Raw genomic sequence first — 7,783 nt, forward strand, 5'->3', positions numbered from 1 at the left:
AGTAGTTGCTTTCGCGATAAATTCTGTTTCATACGGGAGTAATGGCCACATAACATTCGTCTTCTGTTTTGGTGAAAAACTTGCAATTTCCCACAGTATTTTCGAACGATATATTAGCATGTCTGTGGTAGTACTAGATGACCTAACTGATAAACATTTAAACTATGTTATAGTGATGGGGTACAGTACCGAACTGTGTATAATTTGCGTTTGGATAGATTGACGAAATAGATTTCATATTACTTAGAGCAGTGACAGTTAACAACTTTTGTTTTACGTTCTTACAGCTTCAGCACGAGATTCGACATACTTATTAACATACAGAGTGGCTCAAAATACTCGTTACAATTTACTACTTCTAATGCTAAGTGTGTGATGTACACTGGCTGAGATTGTAATTTAGTACAATCATATTAATTTAGTTTTTTTAATTCAAGCATGACGATCAAATGAAATAACCTACTGCTACGGTGGAGGTGTGTGTGTGTGTGTGTGTGTGTGTGTGTGTGTGTGTGTGTGTGTGTGTGTGTGTGTGTGTTTTTTTTGTTTTTAACTTAGAGGGTGTATTATTGTTTTGTATAGGGAAAAGGGAGCTGGGTTCATTACTTCTTGTGAGGCTGTTGTATTGAAGAGACAGTCATTTCATTACTGATTACAGGAAGTCATCGGTTGTATTCGCTAACTGTTCATTCAGCAAGCCAGTGTATTTATAGTCTGGGTATTTCTAGTGCCTCTAGTATCTAGCGTTTTGTGCCTGAGGGTCGTCTATGGTAAATTGTGAGATCTGCATCGACGTCTGGAAGGATGCATTTGCTGTAATAAAGAGGAGTTGCCATTGCAGATTTTTTATTTACATTCAAACGTAGAGTCGACTTGTTCGTTATGTCTTTATATTATATTTGCTACCTGTGTGAAAACTGGTTCAATCTGGGCATGTGATCCTTCACTTTCCAGTACCGTATTTTTATCATTAATCCCGTTTGAGACAGTTGATCTCGTAAAACTAACATCTGTGGCGTGCTGTCACTTCTGGTTGGAAAACCGAAACAGTTGTAACGCCCATTGTGTCTATATAGTCCAGAATGGAGCTGTAGTTGTGAAACGCGCTAGACAGTAATTAGGAAATAAAAATACTGTGACTGTAGAAGGAATATTATTAGGTAGTATATCGCTAGCCTTGAAGTTAGTCACGGACAGCCTACGACGTAATCTGTATTAATAACGTAAATTTGCATGTGCTTGGTGGGTTGTCATTTTTGAAGCAATATGTGTGGGTGGCATCTGCAGCATCCGCTTTCATTACGTGTTAGATAATCCGGTACCACACATTTTTAAGAGAAGTATTTGCACGCACAAACGAGGTTAAGTGGCCTCGTGGTGAAATAGGATATCTCACGCGAGCGCGACGTGTGTGCATATGTTCACAGCTTTCCCCGGCGTTCCATTGGTCTACGCGAGACCGTTATCGCGAACGAGGAAGCCCCTGTTTACACGTACGAGATAAAGCAAATGAGGAAACGTGCGCCACTCCAAGATAATTGCTTGCCGAGTGAGTAAGCGGTAAGGCAAGCTGTGCTACAGCCGCTATCGAAAACGTTTCAAATAAGATAACGTATAAACCACTTTCCATTTTCTTAAGGAAAAAATTTAATTGATGTTACTACTTTCATACTGCATACGAACATTAGATTTGCTGATAGTCTCGCATACAGTTATAGAAACAGAGATTTGGTATGCGAAAGTCGACATTACAAGGGTGGCACACATAAATTCAGTTGATGTAAATTTTACAGTTATTATATGCTTCCTGCATTCTAAAGTGACACGTATTTAATGAGGTGCGTAGTGTAAGATATAACGGACCTTTTATTTCGTGAACCACTTCTCACAAGGGGACCTCCCCATTGCACCCTCCCTCAGATTTAGTTATAAGGTGGCACAGTGGATAGGTCTTGAAAAACTGAACACAGATCAATCGAGAAAACAGGAAGAAGTTGTGTGGAACTATGGAAAAATAAGCAAAATATACGAACTGAGTAGTCCATGAGTAACATAGGCAACATCGAGGACAGGGTGAGCTAAGGAGCGCTGTGGTCCCGTGGTTATCGTGAGCAGCTGCGGAAGGAAAAGTCCTTGGTTCAAGTCTTCCCTCGAGTGAAAAGTTTACTTTCTTTATTTTCGCAAAGTTATGATCTGTTCGTTCGTTCATTGACGTCTCTGTTCACTGTAATAAGTTCAGTGTCTGTGTTTGGCGACCGCTCCGCACAACCGTGCGATTGTTATTGAAGTCGCGAGCTATATTTGTTGGATTCATATTGCCCACGGAATACATCTCACGTATTTAATGCACTCTCGTCCAAAGTAGCGAACAGTCTACTGCCACCCAGGGAGTCTCGTTAGCATGAATATTCTCTTCCGTGCGCTGTAGTCGTCTGACGTCGTGTCTCGATGTTTGTTTAGGTGTGGCGTCCCCATACTACGGCGCAGTTACCTCGCATCGGACGGACGGACCGACAGATAATAATTGTCTGAAAATAAAAAAATAAACTTTTCACTTCAGGGAAGACTTGAACCAAGGACCTCTTGTTCCGCAGCTGCTCACGCTAACCACGAGACCACGGCGCTCCTTTTGTATATTCTGCTTATTTTTTCATAGTTCCACACAACTTCTTCCTGTTTTCTCGATTGATCTGTGTTCAGTTTTTCAAGGCCTATCCACCATGCCAATTTATAACTAAATCTGAGTGGGGAGCGAGCGATGGGGAGGTTCCCTTGTCAGAAGTCTCCTATACAACTGCAGCTGTCACAGGGGAGCGTGGTGCCAAACAGTTAATGCAGTAGAACTTAGAGCGCTTTCAGTAGGACAGTTAATGTGAAACTTGCTCTTCGTTTACATCCCTAGTCACAATCAGTGCCTAATCTAAGGAACTGTTTCGTTATTCCACACTTTACTCTTACTGTCTCCTGGTCCTTACGGCAAGAGAAGATGCGTGACAGTTAAGCTGGTCTTGGCGCACCTACTTAGTGCGTCTGCTCATTACCACCTGGGTCTGCTAAGACATCCACCGCGAGTTTGTCTACGGACGTTACACTTTGTCAGATCTTAATAATGCGATAGTTGAAGGTAACTGTCGCCTCTTACAGCGGTCATTTTTTCATTAATTTTCAGCGAAATAAAAGCAAAACAGTATTTGCTTAAATCAAAAGAGTACTTAATTTGACGATGCTTAGTAGCAGGCGCCAAACGAGTCCGTTATTCACAATGTTATCAGAGGAGCAATCAAATGGCGAGTTGAAGATAGGGGTTGTTTCTCCAGTATTCAACAATGGATCTATCTGTCAGGAAGTGTATGTGTGTTCGTTGTCAGAACGACATTTATGACCATCACTAATACTACCGATTGTCGGTTAGAACCTTTTTAAAGGGATTATGTCGCACCTGTTCTCATCAGCGGCGGGGTCAGTGCGGTTGTCAAGCGCAGTTTCCGGTACTGCAAGGGATTTGTCCTTTGCTGCTGCGTCGGCGGGGGAGGGAGGGGGGGGGGGGGGGATGAACTGGACTGGGAAGAGGTCCGCTCTCAGCCTCAAGATGACAGTTGGGGAGTAGCTTCCAAGGCCGCCCCACGCCCCCTCGATTCAGCATCCAAATGGCGCAACTTTAAACATTACAATTCGTTAATAATGTGCAGTGTAGCGAATTACTATTTTTAATCTTGATACAGGTTCATCTAATGCTCAAGCCCACACAATTCTTTCACGGAAACAGCGTTCTCTCCGTAATGCTAGGGAAGATCGAAGTTGCGAGGAAATCTCCTTGATACCGTTTAAAAATAATTGTAGGAACTTCTTTTAAAAAGTGTACCGTTTGAAGGAATTTATTGTAAGTTTCACACATTTGTATTTATTAATTTGTTTGACCAGCCTCCAGGTCCTTCCTCACATCGGACCACGGTTTTACACACAAAGTACACTGCACTGCAATTTAATTAATAATAATAATAATAATAATAATAATAATAATAATAGGAGTGTTGTATAAACGGTCAAAATTTGTGGAAACAAATTTTGTGTGTGTGTGTGTGTGTGTGTGTGTGTGTGTGTGTGTGAGAGTGAGAGAAATCTTATGGGACTCAACTGCTAAGTGCATCATCCCTAAGCTTACACTCTACTTAACCTAAATTATCCTAAGGACAAACACACACACACACACACACACACACACACACACACACACACACACACACACACACGCACACACACACACGCCCGAGGGAGGACTCAAACCTCCGCCAGGAGCAGCCGTATAGCCCATGACTGCAACATCTGAGACCGCTCGGCTAACCCCGTGCGGCACATTTTCTGGAACGTAAAGCCTTAAGTATGGTCAGTTACTCTAAGTGGCTGCAAAAATCTAAGGCTTTTTAAAGGTGTAAAACCATTTAACCATATTCGGCTGCTAATTTTTAGGGTTCCGTACCCGTATCGCTAAAAACGGACCCTTATGGGATTGCCTTCTTGTCCTGTCTGTCTGTCTGTCCGACCGACTGTTCAAAACACTTTTCCTCAGGAACAGGTAGCCGTGTCAAGCTGCAATTTATTCACACATTAGGATCTATAGTTCCTTGGAGATATAAGAAAGTGAAGCTTCTAAGTCAATGCAGTCAATAGATACGGCTATTTATGTAACATATTTTGATGGTCGCAAATACCCTCATCACACCTGTTACGACCTGTTTCTCTTAGGAATGTGTTGACGAAGCAAGTTGAAAGCGGTACCGTATACTAAGGTTTACAGCCCCTTGGCGGTGTACTTGTAAGCCTCTGAGTCAATTCAGTCAAACCCGCTCATCAAAACCTTTATGGAACCATTTGTTCAGAATGAAATTTGGCGAGAAGCAAGGTAACACTAAACAAGTATAGGAAAAAAATTCAAAAATTTGAATCTGTAATTACATCACACGAAAAGCTATTTCTTTTGTCATTTGTTATCCGACTTCAGATTTCAAACTACAACATTTTCGAGAGCCTTGGAGTCTCTTGGACCGATAACTTGTTAGTATCAATGTCGATAACAGGCAAAAATCGTCAATGTTGGATTCCCGGAATTGATGAACTGTCTAGCTACATAATTAATTTGTACGAAACCCTCAGTGTGCGAATCCCACTCGCACCTAGCCAGTTTTTGTTTTTAAACGAATCTTTCTTCATTTTGTCATCCACTTACGCACCATTAGCTGATTTAGACACTTGCTCTTTATCAAGTGCTTTAAAAGTCGAAAGCGCTGATAACCTCGTCGTTGAGCCTCCCTAAATCACACACACACACACACACACACACATCGAAGCACCATGTACTTTAAACTGCCTTTACTTTTGAAGCAGTTGATAATTACAGTGCTCCGAAATCAGCTGATAGCGTTAAAGTGAACGATGGTCTTAAAAAGATAAATTCATTTTGTGTAGTCGGAGGAGGAAAATGGTTTTTACCTACAAAAGGTTTACTCCAGTTGAAGACTCAAGCTGAAGGAAATTAATGTAATCCTCGAAAACTGTTTAGGTCGTTCTCTGGATTTGCTTCTGATTAGGCCATGAACTGGTTAGTTCTTAAGGGAGGTAGTGGACCACAACCACACGCCAAAAGCATGTCACCGTACGGTTGTTTCTCAAGTCTGTCTTTTATAAACGTGCATAGTATGAAGGATGGTTCATGACGAATAGTAAATATAGTGTGCTGACTAATTCAAGTAAAATATTCCATACAACATGTGTCCAATTCGTATTGATTGTACTGACAGAGCTGTTAGAATGTAATCCAAACCAGTATTCACAGGTATGAGCAAAGGCAAATAGTAAGTTAAAGTTGATTTTCATAAGTTCCACCTCTGACGCCAATGCAATTCCGTTTCTCTTCTGAAGGCTTCTGGGCATTCTTTTATGAGGGCACCTCTATGCCTAATACGTTCAGTTCATGTATTGCGTATTGCTGTCTCCTTGCACACTTCGGCTTTCAGCCATCCCCATAAGCACAAGTCCAAAGGAAACCTTGGTGACCAAGAAACGTGACCGTTTCTGCCTATCTGCCCTCCAGAGAATTTTAGATTTAGATGTTACCTAATGACTAAAATGTGCGGGGACCCCTTCATGCTGGAAAAACATACCCATCGTTGTGGTCACAGGATTCTTTTCCAGTAATGCTGGAATCTCGTTTTCAATGAAGTGTAAAGAACAGAGCCCTACAAGATGGTTAGGAAGCACATCTGGCCATTTCAGCTGATTGACTTTTATACTATACCACACGCTTACAGAAAAACGTTCTTGAAAATGTGGGTTTTCGTCGGACCACTGAGAGTGAAAGTGGTGAAGAGTGAAGTTGAGCTCTGAGGGGTGTGTGGTGGTAGTGTGGTGACGGGCCGGTAGGCCCAGTGGAAACACTGCTGTAAATAAAGAGTGCTTTATTCAGCTTCAGTAAATGCTTTATCGTGGCTCAGAGTGGCCGAACGTCTCACTCTGTTGACCCTGGCTGGCGCTGACGTACGGGCGGTGGCTTCTGCGCTGGAGAGAGGATGTTGGGTAGGCAACCTGCGTTGCTGACAGCAGGCCCGGGGCTGGCCAGCGGCATCTGTAGGCCGTGAGGAACTTAGTGCGGTGACAGGTGCAACGCGGTCTCTAACCCATGTCTGTCCAGTGTGGCCTTGGCATTGATTGTGCTGCTGGACGTTTCGGCGTCAAAATCAGACACGTATATCATGCCAGGGAGCATTTGTTTAACTAAAACTCGGCACCTAGTCACGTCGCCCATAAGAAGAGATTGGCCCTTCTGTGGTCGGCATTCCAGGAAACGAACGTGTCGATCGGTTGGCCAAGCAGGCCACCACTTCGCCACCCTTGGAGCTTGGTCTCGTGGAAAGAGACCTCGGGTCAGCCCTACATCGCAAGGTCCTCGATGTCTGGAGCTCTGAATGGTCTGTCTTGAACACGCCAAAAAAGCTCCGCATGGTAAAGTCGTCCACGGCTGTATGGAAATCATACTTGAGGAGCACGCGTAGGGGCTCAGTTGTTCTCTGCCGTCTCCGAATTGGACATACGCGGTTGACCCATAGCTATCTCCTTCGCCGTGAGAACCCAATCAAGTATCGCTGTGATGCAGGGCTGACAGTGGTCCATCTTCTGATGAACTGCCCCCCTTTTAGCCCCAGTCCTTTAATTTACCAGCTGCACTACCTTTAATTCTAGGTGAAGATGCCTCTATAGCTGTTTCACGTTTTATCAGTGCATCTAGGTTTTATCACTCACTCTAGTGTGGGCGCTCTCGCATGATTTCTCAGGCTACACCCACTCCAGCGACTTTTGTGACGTGGATACCAAAATAGTGTCTTCTATGGTAATACGTTGTGTTGGTATCTCTATCAACGATTTCCAGCTGGTGGTTCTTCGTTCGTAGTTGAGTGGTTGACCTTTTACCTGATCCATCAACCACTGTAGTCTGTTTTACTCTGGTCAGCTATTTGCTCTGCTGCTTTTAAGTTTCCTCTATTTCGTGTAACTGCGGTGTTCATTTTAGCTCTGTATCCCTTGGTGTTCCCTCTCTCTGGGTGCAAAGGTTACGATTTTACTGTATAGGCCTTTTACAAGTATGTCTGTCTGGAACAGGGGACTGATGACCTCGATGATTAGCCCCCACCAAATCCCACAACCAACCAACCTTCTGTGGTGACATCGACCTACCTGCTACGGTTATTACCAACGCTGCGCGGTGCAGTTTTCTGCTGAGAGTGGGTAACTC

Source organism: Schistocerca gregaria, chromosome 6, assembly GCF_023897955.1.
Source record: "Schistocerca gregaria isolate iqSchGreg1 chromosome 6, iqSchGreg1.2, whole genome shotgun sequence".
NCBI lineage: Eukaryota > Metazoa > Arthropoda > Insecta > Orthoptera > Acrididae > Schistocerca > Schistocerca gregaria.